Below are 14,212 nucleotides of genomic sequence, written 5' to 3' on the forward strand. Positions count from 1 at the left end.
GGTGAATTTTCTACTTATAAGTAAGGAAGATAACCGTGTTCTGAAGTTTATCCTAAATATATTTTTCTTTATTAAATCTCACAATAGCTTTCGTTCTCAACTTAAAATGTTGGCGCAAATAGGTTATGTTAACATGGTGAATTTTCTTCACATAAAAATAACACAGTTTTATAATTATTCCTGCCACATTATGCAACAAATAAATGGAACTAGGCGGAACTTATGCACACATTACATTGAATAACAATTTAATTGTATTATTTATTTGTTCCCTACTATACTGGGTCGTACTGAATTCTATTTATCTAACCTACCAGATGAAGTAACACACAACCGTACGTACCTACACTAATTTCATAGGAGGGACTGTGGTAAATTTTGTACCTACAAGTATGGAAGATAGATGTGCTAAATTAAAATCACAATATAAATAATTCTTCTTTATTAAATCTCAAAATAGCTTCCATTCCAAACTTAAAATGTTGATGCAAACAGGTTATGTTAACATGTAAAACTCCGTTCACATTAAAATAACACAATTTTGTAATTATTTCTGCAACATATTATGCAGTAAGAAGTGAACATATCTTATACACACATTACACTAAATAAAATTGAGCACCGACACGCATTAAAGTAATATATTTCACTCAGCTCCGTATACTCAAATAGAAAAGCCCGAACCCATCGAGTGACGTCACACATCCTACATTACGACCTGGTTTAGATCACGATGGCAGTGACTGTAGCATGGTGGAAACATGAGGATCACGTAAGTTCAGTTCCCAAACAGCAAATATTTCCGCCTTGTCAGTGTTGCCAACTGTTACCAGATATCACCACATGTAGTAAAATCACGATCCTATGTACTGAATGACTTCTTTACTCACCGTACTTTACCTTAATGTTGGAAGGTTATTCTAAATAGTTTCAATAATAATGAGAAATGTATTGCTATGTTCTATTCTTTTATTCCTTTACATTATTATTAGTATTAACATTAATAGGTTACTAGACGTAAATATACAACAAAGTATAGTATATAATATTCAAGAATCAAATCTGTTCCAAGACCAATTACATTATTGTCACTTCACTTCAAAGATTCCAGCGTACATATACTGTACTTCCTAAAGGTAGATAAATTAATAACCAATTGACTTTTGGTTGGAATTCGAATGAACTTCTCATTATCTTTTGAAATTAGTAAGGAAATGGATAATACAACTAGGCTAAAACTGAAATAATAATAAATCAACTTACAAAAATAATTTTGGTCCTTAAAAGCCATAAGTAATTTCACTTCTAGATACCTTTTTAAAGATTTCATTTGTTTGTAAATTGCTTAATAATGCTACACTTACACTTATTATTTCTGCAACTCCACGTCTGTCATTGAAAAAATGTATGATACATAACTGTGAAGTCTCTTTTTGGCTCTTGTGTTCTAAATTTAAATAAGAAAAAGCAAATGATTCAAGAAATGTGAGCTGGTGAAAATTAAATACTCAATTAATAAAATAATTACTACAAAAAGAATATTTTATTAATTCTATACAAAAGATGGATTACACAGAATAGATGGCCAGAAATCATAGATTTATACACAACATACAGCATGAAACGATCATCAAAAAATGCTTTTTGTACACAATAACATCTTTCAAACGAAGTGAAATACCCAATAAGTTCAATAAATATTATGCTAATAAGTAATAACTATAATTAATAATTATCTACAAGCTGTAAAAGGGAATAAAATAGTATATTGTTGAAATTAGGGGGTTATGGTTTATTACGTGTATTTATAATTTTAATTACTTTTTCTACATTTAATTATATTTTAATTTCTATTAGATTAGTTGGTGGTGTGGTTGTTAGTTTTATCTGTGTACGTCAGACTATTAAGGAAAAACTGAAAGAAATATTAAATCTACTATCTACTTTATATAACAATATTTAATCAAGAACTGAATATTACTATTAATTTAATAACATAAGACACAAAACATCTCCAAGTCCAGACAATACACATGCTGATTTTCTTAAATATGTTGGCAAACAAGCAAACTCACTACTTTTATCTTGTAATCTCATCTAAAATGCAATATCTGTCTGGAGAAAATCTATCATAACATCAATTTTGAAAAGCAATTATTCAACTAATATCTTTTCGAGTTATCGACAGATACCACTTACTAGTATGATAGCCAAAATTATGGAAGAGATGATTTCATAGATTGAATTGGTTCCTGGAATCTAGTAACTAACTTTCATTTTATTGAGTTGACTTTAGAGAATTGCATTCAACAAATGGACAGATTTTAAATTTTAGTCAAGATATTAAAGATATTTTAAACAGAAAACAAAACAACTTAACAATTTTAATTTATTTTCAAGGATCATATGGCTCTGTAGATATAAATCACTTAAGAAATTGCAAACTTAGGGTGTCCATGATAAAGTGTTACACTGGGTCAGTGACTTGATTATTTGATTCATTGTCACAAATATGTAAATAGAGACAGATTCATCTGGGCTTCCCACATTGTTGTTTTCAGGAATACATTTTCCAATATTAATGTCGATGGTCTAACTAAAGAAATAGATCTTATGATAATCTCATCATTTGCAGATAATATGGTTGTCTAGAACAAAAAATCACAGTCCACAAATATTAATAAACTGAGCCAAAATCCCAACAGACTTTTTGACTCTACTTGGAGAACTCAAACTTGCTCAATTAAGGGAAACTTTACTAATAAAACACAATCCCAAGTTATTTGAAAATGAATAGTATATAAGTTAACTTTAACAGATGATGTTAAGAAATGTGATACTTCTCCAGACATTTAAAAAATCATTAGAAACGATAAATGATCTGGTCAGTGAGTGACTACAGACAGTATTTTTTATAGATGGATCCTGTTTACCAAGCCATAGATGTAGTGGTGTTGTAGTACAATACCAGTATATTCCCTTTTACAGGGAATTATATTCAAACACTACTTTGCCCCATTTTAACCGTGACAACGCTTTTTAGCTTTTTAAACATTCTGGTTATTGTGTTGTGTTTGTGTTTAGTGAAAGATTTTAGATAAGGGCGCAAATAGCCATAGTAGCTGACGCGCCCTTTTTAAACGCCACTAACTAACTAACTGACTAACTAACTTCAAACACTGACTAATTTTGATAGTGAAAATTTAGATACACTTTTAAGCTTACAAAATCTCCAGTATCGACTTCATAAATCTGAGAAGGCTGTCATACTATCAGATTCAAAATCAGATGTTCTTGCTGCAGTAATGGACGTAACAGCATGAAATCTCAATATTTTACAGTGTTTTAATATTTTAAGCAAAATGGTCGAATTACATCGACGACTGGTACTTCCGTGGATCCATGAACTTTATGGAGTGGGAGGTAATGAGGTAGCTGAAAGGTAGCAAAATTACTGTAAGGTTATCTATACCTGCATCTTACCACACTGTTAAAAGAATAACAAGATCAGAACATGACAATGTGGTAACAAAAATCGGAATGATTCTAAAGCAAATGAAAAAATTGCAATAGGCCATCCGGCGTCAGCTCCACGATGGAGGAAAATCCTCAGAAGAAACCAACTAATCAGACCAAATGGGGGATCCAAACTACCCTCGAGTGCAGCTCTGAATTTGCAGGCCAACCAGTCTACCGACTAAGCTACATTGGTGGCTCCACTAAAAATATGAAGTACATGGCACTCAGATTATTAAATTGACAAACCTAAACAATTATTCATCAGTTAAGCTATAAAATATAATACATAGCAAGCAAGTTAATTCAATTTAAAAGTATAAACAATTCAATCAGTTGAAATATACAGAAACTGATAATAAATATCATGCAAATTACTTCACATTACAAGCATAAACAATTCATCACTTGTGGTATACAGCCTACTATTTAATTTACAGCACATACAATTCATCAGTTAAGCTATAGACCTACAGTCTACTATTCAATTTACAGCATATATAATTCATCAATTAAGCGAAACAAAAATATAGTACAATACATAGTAAAAAAAAATACACCTAATTTAATAACTGAACTTCTATGAAAATCTACAGTGGCAGTACTCATATTATCACAGGCCATGATTGTCTCAAATATTTACAAAGAACTGATATTTCAGAATCTCCCCATGCCATTTCTGAAATCTCAATGAAGATATGGATCATTGTCTTGACTGTTTAACTTTACACAGCTTTCAATCATCTGGTTAAATATTGGAGTGCAAGATAACAAATGACATCAACTGCTGAACACTTGGTATCAATCAACCAACAACTTCATTACATTAAAGGGGAAAAAAAACTGAAAGAATTAATTGTATATAGACACAACACATAAGACAAGGCCGCTTCAGAACAGTAATTGGCAAGGCTCTGTTGTTTTAGGATTCTTATGTAGATTCAATTTCACCTGAAAGAAAAAAGTAGCATCTATAAGTAGTAGTAGTAGTAAAGATAATAATAATAATAATAATAATAATAATAACAATAATAATAATAATAATAATAATAATAATAATAATAATAATAATAATAATAATAATAATAATAATGATTGTAAAGTATGGAAATTAATATTGCAATGTAATATCAAAAGGTGATTTCACACCATCAACTCTTATCATTTAGTACAACAAATCTATTATATTCAGTTGCAATCACCAGTAGCTGTTCTTTCCTCCATTTTGTTGTTGGCTGATTTTTCACAAGTCTGCTATGATATGCAGCACTATCCATGACAATAACGCATTGCCCTAATGTTCTCAGGTCAACAACTGTGTTTGCACCCACTTCTCAACTACAGGGCACTATGGTAGTCCTGACTTTTCTTTCAATTGCATGAAAAAATTAAATCAGCACCTGCAATAAAAATTATACCTGGGCATATAATTACGTCACATGAATTCACAGCATTTAAATAAAGAAAATAAAACATAACATAACATGACATGAGATCCTCTTTGGTGAAAGGCTTTCCCACGTTTTTATTTAGTCACCAATTTTTATATTTTTGTACCCTGATTTAAAAAATTACTCTTGCCAAATTTATGTAAAATATAAATCAATATAACTTACCGAGTATAAATCCACCTTTCGTTCCGGCATCTAATCTTCCACCCTCATTTGTTGGTCTATGAATAACACCATTCATGTCACTGGAAACTTCACCTGGTTTATTTCATGAATAAGTGGGTGATCCTACTTAAAAAAACAGAGAGAGAAAAGCAATTCACATTGACACTCTAAGAGACACAAAAATTTTAAAGACAGGAAAACCGTTCAAGAATTTTATAACTAACCTCTAGTTATTATATGAAACTATTAATTGCAAAACATGTTGTTCCCACCTGAATTCATTACTAGTAGCCTATATTAATTGCAATTTCATATTCCACATAAGTGTTAACCTATTTGTTAGTAAAAAATTCAATCACTCAATGTCTCACAATACATTGAAATTTACCATTCATAAAAATCCAAGTCTCATCCAAGAATACTACCGGTTTAGGGTTCTCACGCTCCACATATCTTATATATTCTCTTAAAAACGAATAACATCACTTTCTCATACATGTGTATAAGGATCCCCTTTGCTCCATAGAAATTTCATCTCTTTCAAAATTTTTTTCACCGATGATAAGGATACTCTAAATAAATATGTTTCATAATCATCATTCATATGTTCCAGAACTTTTGCTGCTGTTAGTACTTCCCCTGTAACAGTAAATGAAAATTATGCCATATTTTTATACATATGACTAATATCAGAATTACATTGCATAAATCAACACAATAATTCCTGTAACTTCCCTACCTTTATGTAACTTGTCATAAATAAATCTCGCAATTGCATCTTTCGTAAAATCATCAGCATCAGTCACTGGATGTTTACGTAGTCTATGTTTTCCTGGTGTCACGAGTGGGGTCCCCTTGTGTGAATTTATCACTTTCGTGGCTGTAGTTAAGCCAAGCTGTAATAACAAACAATAACATAATACTTCTAAAAATTGTTATATCATAAAATTCATGCATAATACCAACATTTACAGCTATATGAATAGAAAATGATCAACATGTTAGGTTGGGTCTACGATAGGTTTAAGTAGGCTAATATTTAGGTAATTCTCCAGAAAAGCTACACCAAAGAAGGCATAATTTTATTTTGTTTAATTGATTTCTGTGATATTTACATAGTGATGAACACGTGGTTTTAGTGCACAGCCACAAATACTTTCAGCACAAAAATCCTTTGACACTTACCTGTATATTCTAATGCATTGTTGTAGTCCCTCCCTCAAACTTGTTACTAATTACCAATATAACATGCGAGAGGTCCAGGACGAAGAGAAATGGTTAGTTTCCAGTAGTGCGTCCTCGTCCTCTCGAGTGTTATATCTTAACAAGTACTGTGGGTGGGGTAGCTTTTCTGAAGAAACACCATATTTAATATTACTTAGACCAGTCATGAATAAATTATTCAGCCAGAGTCAATGTTCCTATGCTTTATAGAGTATGTTATATAGTTATTATATAAAACTGAATTATTTTTAAGCACCATAACAGGCCAACATTCATGTAATATTTGCTGCAATATCAAGTTAATAATTACAATATGACTTGTATTTTCTTCGGCCGATGTGGCATGTAAATTGTGATCTGAACGGTTCATTTAATACCAAAAGAGAAAACTGGAAATTTACTTTCGTGCTGTTTGATTACTTGTTCGTCTAATTTGTAAATGTATTTAAGCTATCACCTACTGCAGTATTACAGTATCTTAAATGTATTTAGTTTGGCAATATGAAAATCACTGACTTGATTAAACATGTAGGCCTAACCTAAAAATTTGTTTTGTTTGACCACAATCATGAAATTATTAGTGCAAACTCCTAAAACTGAATACCACTTTGAAATGTATGCTTAAGAATACTTACTCCTAATAATTGTCCTATTCTGGTTGTAATTGCTGTATCCGTTAGCATAATTCCTTCTTCTTGGTTTAGAATTGGATAATCACTTGAACTGGAAAACGCATATAGAATGTATTACTCGTAAATTGAGCTCTGCCTGTTATGCATTAAGATCCTTATCTACTATTGGTGATATAAACTTACTTAAAATGTCATACTTTGCATATTTTCACTCTGTAATGAAATATGGATTAATATTCTGGGGTAACTCGTCTGAAGCTAAACACGTTTTTGTTTTACAAAAGAAAGCTATAAGAATAATGGCCGGTGTGCATAAAAGGACCTCATGTAAAAATATTTTCCGAAACTTAGAAATCTTGACTTTACCTTGTGAATACATTCTTTCCCTAATGATGCTGTATATTAAGAACCAAGATAAATTCAGTACTAATCAAGACATTCATCATTTTAATACAAGACATAAATCAGATCTTCATCTACCCTCTGTTATTCTAAGCTGTTTTAAAAAAGGAGTTCGCTATTCATGTATAACAGTCTTCAATGCACTGCCTAATAATCTTAAAGATTTGAAGAACAACGAGAAAAGGTTCAGAAAAGAATTAACCAAATTTCTACATACTCATACCTTCTACACAATTGATGAATTGTTTATGCTTGTGAATTGAATTATTCTACTTAAATGACATGTACAATTTTATATAGCTCAACTAAAATATGTTTTTATATTGACTTAATCTGTTTACTATGTATTGTATTTTTTGTTTAGCATAACTGATGAATTGTATGTACTGTATACGTCAACTGATGAATTGTTTAAGCTTATAAATTGAATTAATCTACTTCATATGAATTGTATAGCTTAACGAAAATAAGTTTGTAAATTGAACTAATTTGATTGTATATGTTTGTATAGTTTGGCTGATGAATTGTATATGTTCTTAAAATGATTACTAGTCTGTGTAGCTCTACTGATGAATTGTATATAGACCTACTGTAAATTGAATGGTAATATGTATAGCTCAACTGATGAATTGTTTATGATTATAAATTGAATTAATCTACTTGATATTAATTGCACAAATTTGTATAGCTTAATGAAAGTATGCTACTTTGTATTGTATATATTTGTATAGTTTTGGCCGATGAATTGTATATGCTTTAAATTGAATAGTAATCTATATAGCTCTATTGATAAATTGTTTGTGTTTGTAATTTGAAGTAGTTTGCATGATATGTATTATCAATTTCTGTATATCACAACTGGTTGAATTGTTTATACCTTAAATTTAATTAAATTGTTTTGTATTATAATATAGCTCAACTTATGAATGATCGTTTGCGTTTGTAAATTTAATAATCTGATTGGCTATGTATTGTATACTTTTAGTAGAGCCATCGATGTAGCTCAGTCGGCAGACTCGCTGGGCTGCTGTTCCGGAGCTGCGTTCGGGCTTGGGTTGGATCCCCCTTTGGACTTTGGTTTCTTCCGAGGTTTTCCACAGCCGTGGGACTGAAGCCGGATGGTCTATGGCGAGTCCTTGGCATCAACACCTTTGATTGATTACCCCCTTTGATTTGATTACCTGGTTGGGTTTTTCCGAGGTTTCCCCCACCGAAAAGGCAAATGCCGGGTAATATTTTGGCGAATCCTCGGACCTCATTTCATCTCACTACATCTCGCCAAAATGTAAAAAAAAAAAACAAAAAAAAAAATTGTACAACATTGTAAAAATTTTAGAAAATTACTAAATTGTAAAACTATAAAACTTTGTAAAAATTGTAATTGTAATATTGTAAAATGTTGACATGTTCCACATCTTAAAGCTTCATTGCTCATGTAAGATCTATGGAATAAAATAAATGAATGAATGAATGCATGCATTATCTTCTTTCTTCAACTCATTATACACGTGAACTACAGATTTCTGAAGCGTACTCTGAATGCCACACATTTTCTTCCTTGGAGGAGTCACTGCAACACTATTTCATTTTTTTGACATAGTAATAAAAATCTAAACACGAAAGAAATTCATTAAAATTTGAAATAATATTTCTATCCATTACCCACGTGCATTATCACGCCCAAGTATATTATATTCATTCGTACTTATCTGACTATTCTTGAATTATAACCACAACGCAACACATAAAATAACTATTATGTATTAATATTAATACTAATATTAATTAATTATTAATAAGTTCGAATTTCACTATCTTCCAGTAACCGGCTGAGAAATCTAGTACAATTTTAATTTCATGGAACTCCAGTACCGGCAAATATTGTCGATATTTGCCTCAGCTGCCAACATACCGGTTACAAAATCACTACCATTTATAGTATTTGTCAGTACCGAAATTCGAAACGAAGTTGGCAAAAGAAAATTCAACCTTCAAACTAGAAAATCACCATAATCCACTAGCATTTGTAGTAATGGGGGAAAAATGGTTAGGTTTCACCCTTAGGGTATCAAGTTACCTGGTCTTCCCTATAGTAGAGGCACAGTCTAATACTTACAGTCACGCAACTCATACGTATAAAATATGCCAACATTTGACAGCTGGCGCGACAGTAGCCCTCTAGCGGCAGGCAAGTTAACAGTGTGCACACGACATATGATAACACATCAGAAAACGGGTTTTGCGTAATTTATTTTATATTTTTATGCTATACAGTAAGTGTATATGTTCTTATTAATTTTACTTTAGAATCCTGGAAGAATTTCACATGCAGTTAATCTACAAGTTTCAGAAGCTGGGAATAAACGTAATTCTTTCTGCTCCTTACAACTGAATCATGACCCTGATCACGTATCATGGTTTGAAATAATATAATTGTTCGTATGTGTACGGTTAATTCAATTCATTCCTAAATATATTTATGAATCATTGGAACTCTATATTTACTGTGAGAAGAGTCAAAATTAGTAGCTTCAAAATTGTAGGCCATATCTCGTAGGGTACATCGCGTGGTGAACTCCTCTCCCTATTTCCTGAGAAATTAACTATTTTCCATACCGCAAATTGGGGTAAACTCGGCCGCTGAAGTAAACTTGAAAATAAAAAAGTGGAGGATTTAAACCTTAATATGACATTTATTTATGAAGTTCATTATTTTTCCATTTCTTAAGAACCGGTATTTCCTTTATTATTTTGAGTCACAAATAATGCTGATATTATGGTGTAAACTTTTATGGCAAGTTTACCGCATTTTACATTACATTTCAACATAAGCTTAATTTTAACTTATCCTACCTATATAATACGCAATTTACATGCACTTACTGTTAATATGACGTAGGTGAGAATAAATAAATGAACACACAATTTTGTGGAAAAAATTGTAACTTCAATATTAACTCAGAAAATGTAGGCCTAATTTTATTTTCAGAGCAGAAGTGGTGTAAGTCAAAAATGGGTAATGAATGTTAAAGTAAACATTCTGTAAAATACAGCGCAAAGTAGCAGTTAATATTGAATTTATTTAAACTATTAGTAGTCAGTGAATAGCACGAAGGATATATTAATTTCTACTTTGCGCTGTATTTTACAGAATTTTTACTTTAAACCTCATTACCTAATTTTGACTTACACCACTTCTGCTCTGAACGGCTCAAATAATCACTGGGAATGTAAAATTAACACCAATAACAATACTCCATGAATTCTTGAAAAATTAACACCATGATCTCTACTTGAATGCAATATAACATTCAACTTCTGAAAAATATAAAACACGAATACAAAAATTATGGAATTACTTGCATTAAAAACTCTAAATACATTATCCAAAATCGGAATGGTTACACATTTACACATATGATCTCTGCAAAAAAAATAATATACTGTAACAGGTATTTACTTTGACATACAAATAGGAAACTGATAACTAATAAATATGTTATAGAACATAATACGTAGGCTACCTACAACGTGGATTATTGGTTATGACTGATTTATGGTTTTCTCTTGGTCTTTAGGGAATCTGAAGAACGATAAATTCGGAGATTTAAATTTGTTGTAATTGCAATTTTTGTCATTGCACACATTGCCTTTATTCCGACGCATGATTAAAACGTTTATAACATCTCCCATCCCTTTAAAGCACGTGCTGGCTGAACGAGATTTTATCAACCCTATTACCAGTGCCTTGCCTGCCGCTTGGGCGCTAGTGTCGCGAATGTTGGCAAAAAAAAGTGTTGAAGTTGCGTGACTGTAAGTATTAGACTGTGGTAGAGGTGTGGGACAAGCTGTGCGTGTTTTCGTTCAGTCTGCGCATGACGTCACCTTTACTGCAGGCCGCACTCGAATGACACAGTCAACATAACAGATTGTTGATGGTTAGATCTGCGTCCATAGATTTAAATGAATAAATAAAACTCATGGTTTGTGTATTCAGTAAATATTGACAGTATAGGCTATAATAGGGTCTATCTTGAAGTGATAACATTATAAAATAGTGAACAATAAATTAAATTCAAGAGTAAAGAAATAATGTTATATGGTAGTGCAACGTTAATAATTGTCTTCTGTAATATACACGTACTTTTATAATAATTATAATACATTATGCTACAAATATGCACAAAATTAGGCCCATATATCACACAAATTATATTACACATGAATTCAAGTACAATAGGAACTACCTTGAAATGATAACGTAATAAAATTATGATCTATTACATATTAAACTCAAGTTTCAAGAAACAATGTGATATGGCAGTGTGTCATTAATAATATTGCCTTCTGTAATATACACGTGGTTTTATAATAATTATTACAATACAATGTGTAATAAATATATACATACTTAGATCTATACAGTTATTTATAACATACATTATTTTGTACATGAATTCAAGTACTTTTGAACCTTCATTAACATATGTATATGAATTTCTTGGAATAATTTGTCATTATAGTAAACAAATATTTTTATATATTCAGGCTATTGGAGACATAATATAGTCTACTACATTATTTACCTTATTATTCCACACACGACATAACATAATTTCACCATTATAAATCCCACTCTGTTAAGTAAATACTTATTCTTATGCAATCTTTTTCATTTTCTTTATAATATTTCTCTTTGAAATTCCAGACATTTTTATTATTTTATTAATTTCTTTAATTCTAATAAATGTTCTTGTTCTAACCAATGTCGTAATTACTTCTGGCGGAAGAGGAGAATTGATTTCTGCTTCGTTTTTCATGGCAGAATTAACCAAATTTACAGTCTTTTTTATTATAGATTTCTCATGAGAAACAGAATCTTCGTGCACATCTGAGAATATACTTCAACAAGCATGGCAACCAATTGCAGATCCTTAGAAGGGAGAATTAAGTTTCCACGGGACACTGTAGTAATCCAGTCTTTTTGATTAGCAGAAGTTGACAATTTTGTGGGAATTCCAAGATTCGGGTATTGCTCCATATGTTTTGATGTAGCATATCCTGCAATATATTTTAATCCTTCCTGGGATATCCGCTGTCTTGCAGAGATTTCACATATTTTTTCTGGGAGGCCTATATTTTCTTCAGGATCTCGATCGTTGGTAAATTTAACCGGTTTCAGAATGCCTTTAAGAAATTCTGCCGTTGCACATAGTTCTTTCTGCAGATTATCATTGACTTCTGATTGGCTTGTACTAGGACCCACTATTAATGCCTCTTCTTCCGAAAGCAAATCGGAGGTGTTTTTGTTCTCACAAAACTGAGATAATGGATTTCGACCTAGTACGTACCACTTCAGTAGAATGTTTAAAATCTAAAGCAGAGGGATGAACGTTTGTTCTACCCATGCTTCTAATTTCCGAAAAAAAAAAAGTTTTCTACCAGATCTTGGTTAAGTTTTCTTGTGATGATATATTCAATTTTGTACTTGTACCTCATTGCCTCATACAACAATGTTAATGATTTATTATTTATTAGAATCCCCTCTTGATAAGGTAATTTCCTGTTTGCTTCTCCTACTTTAACTGTGGTATGAGAGTATAATATTCTGATCTTGAAGGTTTATTCCGTAACTATGCAGCCCACTGTGGGTGCCGAATTTAGAAACGGTATTAAATAAATCAAACCAACCATTAGTTAATTTTATTGCCTTTGAAGTTTCTTTCCATTCATTTGATCTCAACAGCTCGTTTTCACCACATCATTTCGAAGCCTTTGCAACTCTGTTGGAAAATAATTGTGCTACCAAACTAACTTTTTGTCTTTGGGTACCACGGACACTTAAGTGTAACGGAGTTAACTTGTAAGCTAATTTTGTATCAGAGGACGAGGATGCACGTAAAAGTTCATGAATTGGTTCTGATGAAATGTTCAATCCGTTCAAGTTGAAACCATGATCTAGAAAGTGATTCCTGTGTAATTTCAATAAATGTGGAGCGTCTGAAAAAAAATATTTCTCGAGTTGAATCATTTGGATTAGGAAAACTGCAATTTAGTTTGGTAGAAATTTTCAAATCATGCCACAATTTTCTGTTACTTCCACCTAAATCGCTAACTGTGGCCATAACTTGAAAACCACTGCCTTCTAACTGGCAAATTATGTCTGTTAGGATTTCTTTTGTCATTGTCTGATCATATTTATAGTATACGGGCTGCTTCCACCTTGCAAACAAACCACGTGCAAAAACAACCTGCACTGCCTTATGAGGTCCAATTATTTGTTCTTCCCTACTGTCAAAAGAAACCTCCTCATTTAAATACATTTCATCAAATGCTAATACTGTTACACGATCTAACTCCGACATATTTGTAGCTCTCGCCTTCATCAATTTTAAGACATCATGAAGCACCCCTTCCTCAAGCGATAATTGTTTTACTGCCCATTTTCTCAGAGTTGACAAATCAGGTAACGGGTAATTTAATTTTGTTCTTAAGTATCGGTATGTTTTTGGACTTAGGTTTCGAAGTGTTATTGCAGTACCGTAATCTTCTACAGACCATTTCACCCTACGCTTTTTATTCAAAAGAGCATCAATTTGCCCAATAGTGAAAAATGGTTTCAAAATTTCAGCCACTTTAGATTTAACTTTTGTTTGTCTAATGTTTTTCAATGAAATTACATTCTCATGTAATTTTCTTTTGTCTTCTTCATGTTTCCTGTTGGAAGCTGTCAATTCCTTAATCCTCGTTTCTAGAGAGTAATTCTTCTCTTCTAATTCTTGAATTCTTTGTATTAGTATTTGGCATTTCTCTGTGACAATA

The 14,212-nt window shown here is 31.7% G+C and overlaps 1 long non-coding RNA gene across 2 annotated transcripts; it reads right to left on the bottom strand.

Annotated features, from left to right (window-relative positions):
* Positions 1 to 1,031: 1,031 nt before the first annotated feature.
* On the bottom strand, positions 1,032 to 9,476 carry LOC138694367 (uncharacterized). Of its 2 annotated transcripts, XR_011330915.1 has the most exons (7): positions 8,370 to 9,476; positions 6,992 to 7,079; positions 5,872 to 6,028; positions 5,521 to 5,771; positions 5,133 to 5,258; positions 4,719 to 4,916; positions 1,032 to 4,467 (listed from the first exon to the last, which is right to left on the bottom strand). It is a non-coding gene; the product is annotated as an uncharacterized lncRNA (long non-coding RNA). The 2 variants fall into 2 exon arrangements; XR_011330914.1 differs by having other exon boundaries at positions 6,992 to 9,474.
* Positions 9,477 to 14,212: the final 4,736 nt, after the last annotated feature.

The sequence above is a fragment of the Periplaneta americana genome, chromosome 2 (genome assembly GCF_040183065.1).
Source record: "Periplaneta americana isolate PAMFEO1 chromosome 2, P.americana_PAMFEO1_priV1, whole genome shotgun sequence".
Classification (NCBI taxonomy): Eukaryota; Metazoa; Arthropoda; class Insecta; order Blattodea; family Blattidae; genus Periplaneta; species Periplaneta americana.